This window comes from Pleurodeles waltl, chromosome 7 (genome assembly GCF_031143425.1).
Source record: "Pleurodeles waltl isolate 20211129_DDA chromosome 7, aPleWal1.hap1.20221129, whole genome shotgun sequence".
NCBI lineage: Eukaryota > Metazoa > Chordata > Amphibia > Caudata > Salamandridae > Pleurodeles > Pleurodeles waltl.
In genome coordinates this window covers 591443523-591461226 of record NC_090446.1, presented here as the reverse complement: position 1 = coordinate 591461226, position 17704 = coordinate 591443523, and the positions used below count along the sequence as shown (strand labels likewise).

At 47.5% G+C, this 17704-nt stretch overlaps 1 protein-coding gene across 2 annotated transcripts in view; it reads left to right on the top strand.

Annotated features, from left to right (window-relative positions):
* KDM3B (lysine demethylase 3B) overlaps nucleotides 1-17704 on the top strand; it is an 892876-nt gene that overhangs the window by 729820 nt on the left and 145352 nt on the right. The window lies entirely within an intron of this gene.

The following is a 17704-nucleotide window of genomic DNA, read 5'->3' as shown; positions in this document are numbered from 1 at the left end:
TCCTGACTGTTATCCAGCTAGACCGTCGCCACCAAAAGATAGTACAGCCTACGCACAAGTGGTGTCGAGGGCAGCGGCATTTCATAATGTCAGCCTACATGCAGAGCCCATTGAAGACGACTTCCTATTTAATACACTGTCGTCCACACACAGCCAGTACCAGAGTCTTCCCATGCTACCTGGGATGCTCAAACACTCCAAACAAGTGTTTCAGGAGCCTGTAAAAGGAAGGACCATTACTCCAAGAGTGGTGAAAAAATATGAACCGCCACCAACAGACCCCGTGTACATTACACAACAGCTAACACCGGACTCAGTTGTGGTAGGGGCAGCTCGCAAAAGAGCAAACTCACATACTTCAGGAGATGCACCACCTCCAGATAAGGAAAGTCACAAATTCGACGCAGCAGGCAAAAGGGTGGCGGCACAGGCAGCAAACCAGTGGCGTATTGCAAATTCACAGGCTTTGTTGGCCAGATATGATAGGGCTCATTGGGACAAAATGCAACATTTAATAGAACATTTGCCCAAGGAGTTCCACAAAAGAGCACAGCAAGTAGTTGAAGAAGGACAGAGTATCTCCAACAATCAGATACGGTCAGCTATGGATGCTGCAGACACAGCTGCTAGAACTGTCAGCACAGCAGTGACAATAAGGAGACATGCATGGCTGCGTACATCAGGATTTAAACCAGAAATACAGCAAGCTGTGCTCAATATGCCATTTAACGGACAGCAGTTGTTTGGGCCAGAGGTGGACACTGCTATCGAAAAACTTAAGAAGGACACTGACACGGCCAAAGCCATGGGCGCACTCTATTCCCCACAGAGCAGAGGCACATTTCGAAAAACACAGTTTCGAGGGGGGTTCGAGGGCAAAGCACAGAACCCACGACCTCACAAACAAGGCCCACTTATCGGAGCCAATATCTGCGTGGAAGTTTTCAGGGACAATATAGAGGGGGACAGTTCCAAAAAAATAGAGGAAAGTTCCAAAGTCCCAAAACGCCTCAAAATAAGCAGTGACTTAAAAGTCACACATCCCCAACACATAACACCTGTGGGGGGGAGACTAAGCAAGTTTTACAAACATTGGGAGGAAATAACAACAGATACTTGGGTCCTGGCAATTATCCAGCATGGTTATTGCATAGAATTTCTCAAATTCCCTCCAAACGTCCCACCGAAAACACACAATATGTCAAAACAACATATAGATCTTCTAGGACTAGAAGTTCAGGCGTTGCTACAAAAAGAAGCAATAGAATTAGTACCAAGCCAACAGAAAGGAACAGGAGTTTACTCTCTGTACTTTCTCATACACAAAAAAGACAAGAGTCTGAGACCTATATTAGATCTCAGAACATTAAATACCTACATCAAATCAGATCACTTTCACATGGTGACATTACAAGACGTAATCCCACTGCTCAAACAACAAGACTACATGACAACACTAGACCTAAAGGATGCATATTTCCATATACCGATACATCCTTCACACAGAAAGTACTTAAGGTTTGTATTCCAAGGAGTACACTACCAATTCAAGGTGTTGCCGTTCGGAATAACAACTGCGCCAAGGGTTTTGACAAAATGCCTAGCAGTCGTAGCTGCACATATCAGAAGGCAGCAAATACATGTGTTCCCGTACCTAGACGATTGGTTAATCAAAACAAACACGCTAGAACGGTGTTCACAACACACAAAGTATGTCATACAAACCCTCCACAAACTAGGTTTCTCAATCAACTACACAAAGTCACACCTTCTGCCGCGTCAAACACAGCAATACTTAGGAGCGACAATCAACACAGCAAAAGGGATTGCCAAGCCAAGCCCACAAAGGGTTCAGGCATTTCACAATGTAATACAGGCCATGTATCCAAATCAAAAAATACAAGTCAAAAAGGTAATGAAACTCCTAGGCATGATGTCCTCATGCATAGCCATTGTCCCAAACGCAAGGTTGCACATGCGGCCCTTACAACAGTGCCTAGCATCACAGTGGTCACAGGCACAGGGTCAAATTCTAGATCTGGTGTTGGTAGACCGCCAAACATACACCTCGCTTCAATGGTGGAACAGTATAAATTTAAACCAGGGGCGGCCTTTCCAAGACCCAGTGCCACAATACGTAATAACAGATGCCTCCATGATAGGGTGGGGAGCACACCTCAATCAGTACAGCATCCAAGGACAATGGGACACTCACCAAAAACACTTTCACATAAATCACTTAGAACTATTGGCAGTATTTCTAGCGCTGAAAGCATTTCAACCCATAATAAGCTACAAACACATCCTTGTCAAAACAGACAACATGACAACGATGTATTACCTAAACAAACAGGGAGGCACACACTCAACACAGTTGTGTCTCCTGGCACAGAAAATATGGCATTGGGCGATTCACAACCACATTCGCCTAATAGCACAATTTATTCCAGGAATTCAGAACCAGCTAGCGGACAATCTTTCTCGGGATCACCAACAGATCCACGAATGGGAGATTCACCCCCAAATACTGAATACTTACTTCCAAAGTTGGGGAAACGCCACAAATAGATCTATTTTCAACAAAGGAAAACCCAAAATGCCAAAACTTCGCATCCAGGTACCCACAAGATCAGTCTCAGGGCAATGCGTTATGGATGAGTTGGTCAGGGATATTTGCTTACGCTTTTCCCCCTCTCCCACTCCTTCCATATCTAGTAAACAAGCTGAGTCAAAACAAACTCAAACTCATACTAATAGCACCAACATGGGCAAGGCAACCTTGGTACACAACACTACTAGACCTCTCAGTAGTGCCTCATGTCAAGCTACCAAACATACCAGATCTGTTAACGCAACACAAACAACAGATCAGGCACCCAAATCCAGCATCGCTGAATCTAGCAATCTGGCTCCTGAAGTCCTAGAGTTCGGACATTTAGACCTTACACAGGAATGTATGGAGACATAAAACAAGCTAGGAAACCTACCACTAGACATTGCTATGCAAATAAGTGGAAAAGATTTGTATATTACTGCCACAACAATCAAATTCAACCCTTACACGCATCTGCCAAAGACATCGTAGGATACTTACTACATTTGCAAAAATCAAAGCTAGCTTTCTCTTCCATTAAAATACATCTTACAGCAATTTCAGCTTACCTGCAAATTACGCACTCAACTTCTCTATTTAGAATACCAGTCTCAAAAGCATTTATGGAAGGTCTAAAGAGAATTATACCACCAAGAACACCACCAGTTCCTTCATGGAACCTTAACATTGTCTTAACACGACTCATGGGTCCACCTTTTGAGCCCATGCACTCTTGTGAAATGCAATACTTAACATGGAAAGTTGCATTTTTAATTGCCATCACATCTTTAAGAAGAGTAAGTGAGATTCAAGCATTTACCATACAACTAATTCGCAAAACAATTATTTATTGCTTTCCAAAAACCTCATACAGGAAATCCAATTTCTAAGCAAGGCATTGCTAGATGGATAGTTAAGTGCATTCAAACCTGTTATCTTAAAGCTAAAAGAGAACTGCCTATTACACCAAGGGCTCGGAGTGTTAAAAGTTGTTTTTCTTCTAAGAAGTCTTTTCGAGTCACAGGACCGAGTGACTCCTCCCTTTCGGCTCCATTGCGCATGGGCATCGACTCCATCTTAGATTGTTTTCTTTCCGCCATCGGGTTCGGACGTGTTCCTTTTCGCTCCGTGATTTGAATCGGGAAAGTTTGAGAAATCATCGAAAATCCATCGGTATTGTTGCGTTCGGGATCGGTTTTCCTATAGCTACATCGGCACCGACGAGACAACCGCTTCGGCGGCCCTTCGGGGCTTCCGCACCCAGGCCTGGTCGGACCGACCACACCCGTCGTCGAAGCCTCATGGACCGGGACCCCCTTCCGTTTCTGTCCGACGTGCCACGCCAAGTATCCTTATACAGACCAGCATCGGGTCTGTAATCTGTGTTTGTCTCTGGAACACAGAGAGGATACTTGTGAGGCCTGCAAGGCTTTTCGGTCGAAGAAGACCTTAAGAGATCGACGAGCAAGACGCTTGAAGATGGCATCGAAATCGACACACCTCGACGTCGAGGAGAAAGAGATGGTTATCTCGATCCAGGGTTCGGAATCGGATGACTCCGACGGAGACAGACCACAGACGGCGGGCCAAAAAGTGAGTACGCCTGCCCTGACCCAGCCCCAAAGTCAGTCCAAAAAACAAAAGGCCTCGGGAATGCCACTGCCGGAGTCCCATGGCTCGACCCACAAGAAAAGCGGTGACCAAGTACCATCTTCGGCACCGAAAAAGGCCAAGATCGTGCTGAAGTCTTCCGACTCAGGACGAGAAACTGGCATCGAAAAGAGTCGACACCGACTGGTCGAATCCAATAAGCCTTGAAAGAGCCTTTCGGAGCCGAGACCAACTGTAACCATGGGTATTTCGGTACCGAAAAAAACGGCTTCGGAGCCGAAAAAGACTTCTTATACAGAAGAACATGGGCTCTCCCAACAACTTAGAGAGGCACAGGTTTGAGCAGGAGCTGGATGTGGAGGAGTTTGACCAAAGACAACCAAGATTACAAATCCAGAAGGATACTGGGAAAATACAAACTAGCCGTCCTCTTAAATTTAAAAGGAAATTGGCTTTTCAAACAGAGACTGAGCAGCTAAAAGCAAAGGTGGCTAGAGAAAAATCACCACCTCCACATTTCTCGCCAGAAATATCGCCTCCACATTGACCAAGGGCAAGGTCACCATTTGGCACCCCAACTGCACAGTCACCCACACATACTGTACAAACACAGGACGATGCAGATCCCTGGGACCTCTACGACCCACCGGTTTCAGACAAGTCATGACTGCTATCCCTCAAAGCCATCTCCTCCAGAGCACATCCTACACACAAGTACTAGCCAGGGCTGCAACATTCCATAATGTCACTATGCCCTCAGAGGCATTGGAGGATGACTTTCTTTTCAATACCCTGGCGTCCACGCATGCGTCATATCAAAGCCTGCCCATGCTACCAGGCATGCTTAAGCATGCACAACAAGTCTTCCAAGAGCCAGTCAAGGGAAGGGTCATCACACCGCGGGTGGAGAAAAAATATAAACCACCCCCATCGGTCCCTGTGTTCATTTCACAGCAGCTCCCTCCGGACTCTATAGTAGTGGGAGCCGCAAGAAAGCGGGCAAATTCACAATCATCAGGAGATGCTCCACCACCTGATAAAGAAAGCCGCAAATTTGACGCGCCAGGGAAGAGAGTGGCGTCGCAAGCGCCCAACCAGTGGCGTATCGCCAATTCACAGGCCCTCCTCGCCCGTTACGACCGAGCCCAGTGGGACGAAATGCATGATATTATTCAGCTATAACCAAAAGAACATAAAAAACGGGCTCAACAGGTGGTTGAGGAAGGACAAGCCATCTCCAACAACCAAATCCGTTCTGCACTGGACTCTGCTCATACAGCAGCAAGAACTGTAAACACAGCAGTTACCATCAGGAGGCATGCATGGCTACGCAGTTTTGGTTTCAAACCAGAAATACAGCAAGCGGGGTTAAACATGCCGTTCAACCAGCAGCAACTATTTGGGCCGGAGGTGGACACTGCAATTGAGAAAATGAAGAAGGACACAGACACGGCCAAAGCCATGGGCACGCTCTACTCTTCCCAGTATAGGGGAACATTTAGGAAGCCACAGTTTAGGGGAGGGTTTAGACAGCAACCCTCAGAGCCATCCACCTCCCAAACAAAACCCACCTACCAGTCACAATACCAGCAAGGGGGGTTTCGGGGTTCATTCAGGGGACAATACACAAGAGCGAGGGGAAAATTTCAGCCTGCCAAGCAGACCCCCAGTAACAAGCAGTGACTTCAATGTCACACTTCCCCAACGCACATCACCAGTGGGGGGAAGATTAACAAAATACCACAAACATTGGACAGAAATACCCACAGACACATGGGCTCTATCAATTCTCCAACATGGTTACTGCATAGAGTTCACACATTTCCCTCCAGATGTTCCCCCAAGGACGCACAAACTGTCAGCACAACATCTAGACCTACTACAAATAGAGGTGCAAGCACTATTAACAAAACAAGCCTTAGAATTAGTACCACACCATCAAAAAGGAACAGGGATTTACTCCCTATATTTCCTTATTCCCAAAAAAGACAAAACACTAAGACCAATTTTAGATCTCAGGACGTTAAACCTCTTCATCAAATCAGATCATTTCCACATGGTCACACTACAAGATGTAGTTCCCTTGCTAAAACAGGAAGAATACATGGCAACACTGGATTTAAAGGATGCGTATTTCCACTTACCCATCCATCTATCTCACAGGAAATACCTCAGATTTGTCATACAGGGCATATATTACCAATTCAAAGTATTGCCCTTCGGGATAACAACAGCTCCCAGAGTATTTACAAAATGCCTCGCTGTAGTAGCAGCTCATATAAGGAGACATCACATGCACGTATTCCCATATCTCGACGATTGGCTAATAAAAGCCAACACTCAACACCGGTGTCAAAGTCACACGCAATATGTAATAGATACTCTACACAAACTAGGGTTTTCTATAAATTACCACAAATCTCACTTGCAACCATCCCAAATACAACAATACTTGGGAGCCACACTCGACACGCAAAGAGCAATTGCTACTCCAAGCCCACAAGAGTTAAATCGTTTCAAAATATAGTATCAAGCATACAACCAAACCGCCAGTACGCAGACAGGTTTGTGATGAAACTACTAGGCATGATGTCCTCATGCATCGCTATTGTCCCAAACGCACGGCTACACATGCGGCCCTTACAACAGTGCCTAGCAAAACATTGGACGCAGGCACAGGGTCAACTTCAAGATCTAGTGTTGATAGACCGCCAAACACACTCTTCGCTTCAATGGTGGAACCCTGTAAAATTAAACAAAGGGCAGCCATTTCAAGACCCAGTGCCTCACGCCATTATTACAACAGACGCTTCCATGATTGGATGGGGAGCACACCTCAACAATCACAATATACAAGGTCAATGGGACAATCAACAAAAACAACTTCACATTAATCACTTAGAACTACTAGTGGTCTCCCTAGCACTAAAAGCTTTTCAACCCCTTCTAGTCCACAAATAAATTTTTGTCAAAACAGACAATATGACAACAATGTACTATCTAAACAAACAGGGGTGGGGACACACTTGTCACATTTATGCCTCCTAGCACAAAAGATTTGGCATTGGGCAATTCACAACAACATTCGTCTGATAGCGCAATATATACCAAGCATTCACAATCAGTTAGCTGACAATCTCAGTCTGGATCACCAACAAACTCACAAGTGGGAAATACATCCCCAGATTCTACAGGATTACTTCCACTGCTGGGGGACACCAGACATAGATCTGTTTGCAACAAAACGCCAAAACTTTGCATCCAGATGCCCACACCCTCAGTCCAAGGGCAATGCTCTATGGATAAATTGGTCAGGGATATTTGCTTATGCTTTTCCCCCTCTCCCACTCATTCCTTTCCTAGTCAACAAAGTGAGTCAGAACAAACTCAAACTAATACTCATAGCACCAACGTGAGCTTGCCAACCATGGTACACCACACTGTTGGACTTCTCAGTAGTATCTCACATCAAACTCCCAAACAAACCAAATCTGTTAACACAACACAAACAACAGATCAGATACCAAAATCCAGCATCGCTCAACCTAGCAATCTGGCTCCTGAAGTCTTAGAATTTGGCTATCTAAACCTTTCAAATGAGTGTATGGAAGTCATTAAACAGGCAAGAAAACCGACAACAAGGCATTGTTATGCTAATAAATGGAAAAGATTTGTTTTCTACTGCCAAGCAAATCAAATCACACCGTTAGATGCCTCCATACAAATATTGTGAGTTACTTACTACACCTACAAAAAGCAAATCTAGCTTTTGCTTCCATCAAAATTAATCTCACTGCAATCTCTGCTTATCTGCAGATTGAACATACAAAGTCACTTTTTAGAATCCCAGTTATTAAATCCTTTATGGAAGGACTAAAAAGGATCATACCTCCAAGAACCCCACCAGTACCCTTGTGGAATCTTAATATTGTACTTGCATGTCTCATGGGCCCACATTTTGAACCCATGCATTCTTGCCAGATCCAGTTCTTGACTTGGAAGGTAGCTTTTCTAATAGCCATCCCTTCACTACGAAGAGTTAGCGAAATACAGGCGTTCACTATCGAAGAACCATTTATACAAGTACACAAACATAAAGTGGTTCTCCACACAAATCCAAAATTTCTACCAAAAGTAATTTCACTGTTTCATCTAAACCAAACAGTAGAGCTCCCAGTCTTCTTCCCACAGCCAGACTCAGTAGCAGAAAGAGCACTGCATACATTAGACATAAAAAGAGCGCTAATGTATTACATAGACAGAACAAAATCATTTCGTAAAACAAAGCAATTGTTCGTTGCTTTCCAAAAAACCCATGCTGGTAACCCTATATCCAAACAGGGCATAGCCAGATGGATAGTCAAATGCATACAGACCTGTTACCTCAAAGCTAAAAGAGAGCTACCCATTACACCAAAGGCTCACTCCACTAGAAAGAAAGGAGCAACAATGGCCTTTCTAGGTAACATACCAATGACAGAGATTTGTAAGGCAGCCACTTGGTCTACACCTCATACGTTTACCAAACATTACTGTGTAGATGTGTTAGCAACACAACAAGCCACAGTAGGACAGGCTGTACTGAGAACATTATTTCAAACAACTTTAACTCCTACAGGCTAACCACCGCTTTGAGGAGGATTACTGCTTTGTAGTCTATGCACAGCATGTGTATCTGCAGCTACACATGCCATAGAACGGAAAATGTCACTTACTCAGTGTACATCTGTTCGTGGCATGTTGCGCTGCAGATTCACATGCGCCTCCCCGGGAGCCTGTAGCCGTTTAAGTTGCATTAAAATTGTATATATGTAAATAAATATTCCTTTACCACAAACTATGTACATACATATCTATTCCATTGCATGGACATCTTTAGTATCCTCATTCTACCACTCCTACCTCACCCTATGCGGGGAAAACAATCTAAGATGGAGTCGATGCCCATGCGCAATGGAGCCAAAAGGGAGGAGTCACTCGGTCCCGTGACTCAAAAAGACTTCTTCGAAGAAAAACAACTTGTAACACTCCGAGCCCAACACTAGATGGCAGGATAATGCACAGCATGTGAATCTGCAGCGCAACATGCCACGAACAGATGTACACTGGGTAAGTGACATTTTCCATATATACACACACACACACACACATAGATACACACTGTAGCAATCAGGAATGAGCATAGAAACAACGAGCATTGGCAAGAATTGTAGAAACCAGTGAGGGCGCTAGGGGAGGGCCAAACCATATACTATAATAGTGGGATGTGAAGTCCCCCATCCAAGGATTTGGAGTCGTTAGAGGGAAGCTGGAAGAACTAGCGACCTCAAGAGATGAGTACCTAAGTGACCCCCAGCGACCAGGAGAGCAGAGGTAAGTACCTGGTCTTCCCAAGGATTAATAAGAGGACTTAGAAAAAGGATTGAGAAAGAACAGGACCAGACTCTAAGAAACCAAAGGTGGATTCTGGAAGAGGAGGACCTGAAAAAAAAGGGGATAGAGTCCAGTCCACGATGGAGTGTCCAGTGGGTGCAGGAGCCACTACCCGCCCTTCTGTGGATGAAGATCCGGGTTGATGGGGGGGATAGAAGACCAGCTGTGGAACCCAGGAACTGCAGAGGAGTCCTTGGAGCAGTGCAGATGGTGTCCCACGTCATTCTTTGGGTCGCAGATGGTCAGTGATGTATGAGAACCCACCAACAAGCCTTAGCAAATGCAAGAGGAGCAAAAGAAGAGTTGGAAGGCTGAAGGGGACCAGCAAGGTCCAGGGGACTCGACCCTTGGAGGGGAGTCCGGGTTGACCTCAGCAGTCAGGAGAGCCAACAGAAGCAGTCACAGCCCCCACAGGCAACAGGCACTGTAAGATGCAGTAAGGCCCAATCAGCAAACCTGGAGAGGAGTCCCCTATCGTTGCAGCAGCAGAGAGCAGTCTGTGCTTAGCAGGATGGGGTGCTGGGCACTGGGACTACTTGGAGCCAGAGATGACAATCCTTGGTAGCTGAAAGAGTCACGGTGCACAGGGGTACTGTTCTGCAAGGAGAAGCAAGGGCTCACCGTTTCCCAAGTTGGACAGCTGGCAGAGAGGACCAAGGGGACCATTCCAGACCACCACCTGTGATGAAGAATCCACGTGGTTCCAGAGGAGAGCAGATCCAAGCAGCCGGACATCGTTGCTGTAGGTGCCTGCAGATGCAGGGGAGTGACTCCTTCCCTCCAAGGGAGATTCCTTCTTGCTTCTTGGTGCAGGCTAACGTCTCGCCAACCCTAGAAGATGCACAGCTGGGAAAATAAGGCAGTTGCTGGAAGAAGCCAGAGTTAACCATGTTGCAAGGTGAGGTTTTCTCAGGAGTTGAAGTCTTATTGGTTCGTAAAGAGTCCAGTTGTGGTTTCAGTGGCCAGAAGTAGAAGTAAACGATGCAGAGGAGTCCTGCTGGAGTCTTGCACATCAAATCTGGGGACCCACCTGCAAGGGAGTCCCTAAATGGGGGTTTGGTCACTTTACAAGGTGACCACCTATCAGGAGGGGTCTCTGATTTCACCTGCCATACCTGGCCACTCAGATGCTCCCAGGGACCTCTGCACATCTTGGTTTCAAGAAGGCAGAATTGAGTGGCCACCTGAAGGAGCTCTGGGCACCACTCCAGGGGTGGTGATGGACAGGAGAGTAGTCACTCCCCTTTCCTTTGTCCAGTTTCACGTCAGAGCATGGACCGGGGATCCCTAAACTGGTGCAAACAGGTTTATGCAAGGAGGGCACCAAATGTGCTCTAGACAGCAAACCAGTGGCTTGGGTAGGCTACCCCTCCCTAGCCATGTAACACCTGTTTCCAAGGGAGAGGGTGTTGCCTCCCTCTCCCACAGGAAATTCTTTGTTCTGCCCTCCCCTGCCTGAGTTGGTCAAGCAGCAGGGGGGAAGAAAACCTGTATCAAGGGTGTCAGCAGCACGTTCTGCCCTGAAAACCCTAGAAGACTGGTAGGAGCAATACTGGGAGGTACTCTAAGGAGCACCCATAGTGCATGGAATCATACAACAAATACTGGCAACAGTATTGGGGTATGATTCTGACATGTTTCATACCAAACATTCCCAGGTTCGAAGTTACTATTATGTAGCTGGACCCGGGTACCTGTGTCCAGTACACGGGTAAAATGGCTTCCCCACACTTACGAAGTCCAGTGTAATGGAGCTAAAGTTCGTAGAAGCATCTCTGCTCATGCAGGGGTGCCCTCACACACAGGGACCTGCACTCTGCCCTCTTTGGCCAGGAGGGCCTACCATAGGGGTGACTCATAGTGACCTGGTGCTGTGACCTGTGGTGAAAGGGTGTATGCACCTTTTCACGCAGGCGTCAGTGGCTTATTATATGCTGCAGCCCATGGTAGATACCTGGTGTCCCAGTGCCTTGGGTACCTGAGTACCATATACTAGGGACTCATAAAAGGGCACCAGTATGCCAATTGTGCGGTGTAAAAAGTTAGGGACAACCAAATCCAGAGGGAGAGGGCACAATCACTGGGGTCCTGGTTAGCAGGATCCCAGTGAAAACAGTCTACGGATACTGATAGCAGGCAAAAAGTAGGGTTAACCATGCCAAAAAGAGGGTACTTTCCTGCACAGGGGAGCCCCTAAATACTAGGTTTAGGGGCGTTGCAGGGGTCAGAGGGCAGAAGCCCAATGGCTACTGTCCTTGAGCGTGACTACACCCTTCCAGTGCCCACTCCCTTTGGGAGAGGGTCCCATTACTAACCCTATTGGTCCCTACCCCCCAAAACAAGATGGAATATTCTGCAGGGAGGGGGTCACTTCAGCTCTGAACACCTTAAGGTTAGTCATAGCTGCAGTAGTCACTACTCCCTGTTTTTGCTAATTTTCCCACCTGACCTGCCACCAAAAGTATGTCTTGGTCTGGGGGTGGCATCTCCACTGGCTGAAGCGCCCTGGGGTACTGTAACACGAGGCCTGACCAATTGAGGCACACAGGAAAGTGTTACAGTTCCTGCAGGGGAGGAGGTGTGAAGCCCTTTCACCCAGAGCAGACTTTGTTTCTGACCCCACAGCACAAATGCGCTCACCCCATGGGGTCAGAAACTTGTCTGTTAGTGGCAGGCTGGCACAGACTTGTCAGTCCTGCACTAAAGAGTTGGGTAAAATACAGGGAGCATCTCTAAGATGCCCTCGGGTACATTGTACAATAAATCCAGCACTGGCATCAGTGTGGGTTTATTGTGCTGAGACGTTTGATACCAAACTTCCCAGCCTTCAGTGAAGCCATCATGGAGCTGTGGAGTTCGTAATGACAATCTCTCAGCCCAGGTACTAAATCTGGCCACACCGTACTTACAATGTCTAAGAATGGACTTGTACACTGTAAGGGTATATTGCTCATGCAGCTATGCCCTCACCTGTGGCATAGTGCACCCGGCTTTAGGCCTGCTAGAGGGGTGACTTACTTATGCCACCGGTAGTGCTTTGTGGGCATTGCACCCTGGTACGGGTGCCATTTCGACTTGACCTTTTTCTCCCCACCAGCACACACAATCTGCAATGGCAGTGTGCATGTGCTTGGTGAGGGGTCCATTGGGGTGGCTTAATACATGCTGCAGCCCACAGGGACCCTTCCTGGTCACAGAGCCCTTGGTACCACTGGTTCCTTGTACACAGGACTTAGCTGTGTGCCAGAGTGTGCCAATTGTGGAAACAATGGTACTGTTTTGGGAAATAATACTGGTGCTGGGGCTTGGTTAGCAGGATCCCAGCACATACTCAGTCGCGTTAGCATCAGATATCAGGCAAAAAGTGGGGGTACTGTAAACAAGGAGCCAGTTTCCTACATCTGGTGTTTGGTGGAATCCAGACTCCACATCAACCTGTTGGAGCTCGGGGCGATCAGACTAGCATTGAAATCATTTTTTCCCTCACTCAAAGTGAAGGTAGTGCAGGTGCTCACGGACAACACCTTTGCCATCTGGCACTGCAACAAGCAGGGAAGGATGGGGTCGTGGACGCTTTGTCAAGAGGCTCTGTGTAGGAAGTTGGCTCTGTATATACTAGCTCAAAGTAACAGAAAGTGTGCACAGAGTCCAAGGGTTCCCCTTAGAGGTAAGATAGTGGCAAAATTAGATAATTCTAATGCTCTATTTTGTGGTAGTGTGGTCGAGCAGTAGGCTTATCAGAGGGTAGTGTTAAGCATTTGTTGTAAACACACAGGCAATAAATGAGGAACACACACTCAAAGACTTAACTCTAGGCCAATCGTTTTTATATAGAAAAATATATTTTCTTCATTTATTTTTAGAACCACAAGTTCAAGATTTGAATTAAATACATAAAATGCAAGGTACTCCACACAGGTAAGTTAGGCACTTTGATTTAGAGCAATATCATCTACAGTTTTTGTTAAAATGGCAAGCTATTTTAAAAGTAGACTGTGCAAAAATCAACAGTTCCTGGGGGAGGTAAGTATTGGTTACATTGTGAGGTAAGTAAAACACTTACAAGTCTCAGTTCCTGAGCATAGGCAGCCCACCGTAGGGGGTTCAAGGCAACCCCAAAGTTACCACACCAGCAGCTCAGGGATGGTCAGGTGCAGAGGTCAAAGAGGTGCCCAAAACACATAGCGCCTATGAAGAACAGGGGTGCTCCGGTTCCAGTCTGCCTACAGGTAAGTACCTGCGTCTTCTGAGGACAAACCAGGGGCGTTTTGTAGAGCACTGGGGGGGTGGGACACAAGTAGGCACACAAAACACACCCTCAGCGGCGGCTGGGTGCAATGTGCAAAGCAGGCATCAGGTGTTTAGGATTCAATGGAGGGACCAGGGGGTCACTCTAGAGGTGCAGGCAGGGCACAGGGGGGCTTCTCGGGCCAGCCACTGACTGGGCTAGGCAGAGGATCGCCTGGTGGTCACTCCTACACTGAAGTTCGGTTCCTTCTGGTCCTGGGGGCTGCGGGTGCAGTACTTGGTCCAGGTGTCGGGTCCCTTGTTACAGGCAGTCGCGGTCAGGGGACGCCTCTGGATTCTCTCTGCATGCGTCACTGTGGGGGCCCAGGGGGGTCGTCTCGGACTACTCACGAGTTCGCAGTCGCCTGGGAGTCCTCCCTGTGGTGTTGGTTCTCTGAATCTTGAGCTGGGGGCGTCGGGTGCAGAGGGTAAAGCCTCACGCTTCCGGCGGGAAGAGTGAGGTCTTTGAAAGTTGCAGAAAAGTTGCAATATTGTTGCTGTTTGTTGAAAAGAGCCACTGCTCACAGGAGTTTCTTGGTCGCTAGGTTTAGGGCAATCCTCTGAGGCTTCAGAGGTCGCTGGTCCCTGTTGGATGCATCGCTGTTGCAGGTTTTCAAGTCAGGAGACAGGCCAGTAGGGCTGGGGCCAAAGCAGGTGTTGTCTTCCGTCATCTCTGCAGGGCTTTCAGGTCAGCAGTCCTCCTTCTTGTTTCAGGTTGCAGGAATCTGATTTCCTGGGTTCTTGGGTGCCCCTAAATACTAAATCTAGAAGTGTGTTTAGGTCTGGGGGTCAGTAGCCAATGGCTACTGTCTTGGAGGGTGGCTACACCCTCTTTGTGCCGCCTCCCTGAGGGGAGGGGGGGGGCGCATCCCTAATCCTATTTGGGGAATCCTCCAAACTTAAGATGGAGGATTTCTCAAGGCAGGGGTCACCTCAGCTCAGGACACCTTAGGGGCGGTCCTGACTGGTGGGTGGCTACTCCTTGTTTTTCTAATTATCTCCTCCAGCCTTGCTGCCAAAAGTGGGGGCAGTAGCCGGAGGGGTGGGCATCTCCACTAGCTGGGATGCCCTGTGGCGCTGTAACAAAAGGGTGAGCCTTTGAGGCTCACTGCCAGGTGTTAAAGTTCCTGCAGGGGGAGGTGAGAAGCACCTCCACCCAGTACAGGCTTTGTTCCTGGCCGCAGAGTGACAAAGGCACTCTCCCCATGTGGCCAGCAGCTCATCTGGTTGTGGCAGAAACTGGTCAGCCCAACACTAAAAGTCGGATTGGTATTCAGGGGGCATCTCTAAGATGCACTCTGGGTGCATTTTATTATAAATTCCACACTGGCATCAGTGTGCATTTATTGTATTGAGAAGTTTGATACCAAACTTCCCAGATTTCAGTGTAGCCATTATGGAACTGTGGAGTTAGTGTTTGACAAACTCCCAGACCGTATACTCTTATGGCTACCCAGTACTTACAATGTCTAAGGTTTTGAATAGAAACTGTAGGGGCATAGTGCTCATTCACATATGCCCTCCCCTGTGGTATAGTGCACCCTGCCTTAGGGCTGTAAGGCCTGCTAGAGGGGTGACCTACCTATGCCACAGGCAGTGTGAGGTTGGCATGGCACTCTGAGGGGAGTGCCATGTCAACTTATTCATTTTCTCCCCACCAGTACACACAAGCTGTGAGGCAGTGTGCATGTGCTGAATTAGGGTCCCCAGGGTGGCATAAGACATGCTGCAGCCCTTAGAGACCTTCCCTGGCATCAGGGCCCTTGGTACCACTGGTACGTTTTACAAGGGACTTATCTGTGTGCCAGGGGTGTGCCAATTGCGGAAACAATGTTATATTTTAGGGAAAGAACACTGGTGCTGGGGCCTGGTTAGCAGGTTCCCAGCACACTTTGAATCATAACTTGGCATCAGCAAAAGGCAAAAAGTCAGGGCGTAACCATGCCTACGAAGCATGTCCTTGCACTCTGCATCTCTGGATGTGACTGGAACAGCAGGGCATATCCCTTGTGGTTCAACATCTGGCGGGCTCTCTGACAGTCACAGCAGACAACCTCAGCCAGCAATGCTTAGTCTGTTGTGAATGGCGTCTCCATTTGGAGGTGGTGCATGGTCTCTTTCAGCGGTGGGGAGAGCCTTGGTTAGATCTGTTCAAGTCAGCAGAGAATATGCCATGTCAGCAGTATTAATCGTTGGAGTTTCCAAGGCAACACTCGCTCAGCTGCGCTTCTCGTCTTGATTAAAGCTCAGGCCTCCTGTACGCCTTTCCGCCGATACCGCTTCTGCCTAGAGTTCTCAAGAGGATTAAGAATGATTGGGCCCAAGTAATCCCTGGGGCTCCAAACTGGGCACAGAGATTGGTATCCCAAGCTGTTGAGCATGGCCGTCGATCCTGCGATCAGACTGCCCCTTCGGGAGGATCTTCTGTCACAGCAGTCGGGGAGAGTTCTCCACCCGAACATGTCTAGATTCCGCCTTCTTGCGTGGAGTTTGAGAGGCAGCAGTTGACAGCTTCTGACCTTCCACCCAAAGTCTGTAACGTTATCTTGGCAGCCAGGTGTCCCTCCACCAAAACAGTATACACCTGCCGTTGGAAGAAATCTTTGGCATGGTGCACAGACAAGTCTGTTAACCCCCTCTCTGCCCATCTCAGAGGTTCTGTTTATACTTTCATTGGCCCATCATGGCTCTGCTTTGGGCACTCTTAAAGGTTGTCTGCAATCTCTGCTTTCTTAACGCTGCCTGATCAACTGTTCCATGTTTAAATCTTCTATTATACATAGGTCCCTTGTAGGCCTTACTCGTGTGTTTCCTCTGTCCCCATTCATTATGGCCCAATTGGACTTGAATGTGGTTCTGACATTTCTGATGTGCGCACCTTTTGAGCCTCTCCACAGTTGTCCTCTCAGGCTTCTAACTTTGTAAACAGCCTTCCTTGTGGCCATTACATCTTCCCACTGGGTGAGTGAGCTGCAGGCATTTTCATCTAAGCCACCCTACCTCTTCATCTGTCCTGACAAAATGGTGCTTCTCACTCAGGTCTCCTTTCTGACAAAGGTGGTCATGCCCTTTCATGTAGGCCCATCCATCACCTTGCCTACTTTTTACGCACCCACACAGAAGAAGAGGATAGACTCCACTGCCTGGACCCAAAAAAGAGCATTGGCATTCTACGTTGATTGTACCAGAGAGTTATGGGTGGATGATCAACTCTTTGTTGGCTATTAGGTGTGAAGAACATTTGGGCAGTGCAAAAGAATACCGTCTCCACATGGGTCAGATTATGCATTAAAATGTGCTATACGTTGGCTAAGAAGCAACCTCCTGAGGGCTTGTGTGCTCACTCCCCCAGAGCTAAAGCTGCAGCCACTGCATTAGCACACATAGTTCCAGTCCTGGACATCTGTCAGGCATCAACATGGGCATCCTTGCCACACATTTACCAAACACCACTGCCTGGACAATCAGTTCTGTAGGGCCGGGCACTTTGCCCGTTCAGTCCTGCAGGACTTTCTCGTGTGATCTTGGTTCTCAATCTGCTTGGGGGCATGGTATTGCTGGGATATCTAATATAAGGTAAGGAATATGCAGCTAGATGTCGCCAACAGATGGACGAGTCACTTAACTTTGGTAATGCTTTATCTGGTAGATAGAATATCTATTTGCAGATTCTTTACTGACCCACCCATCCTTCCCGCTCTGTGAACCGATTTCTCAAGACAAGGACTTCCCTTTCCAGGGCCATAGTTTTGTCACATCAGTGGAGAGTGTTCTTCATAG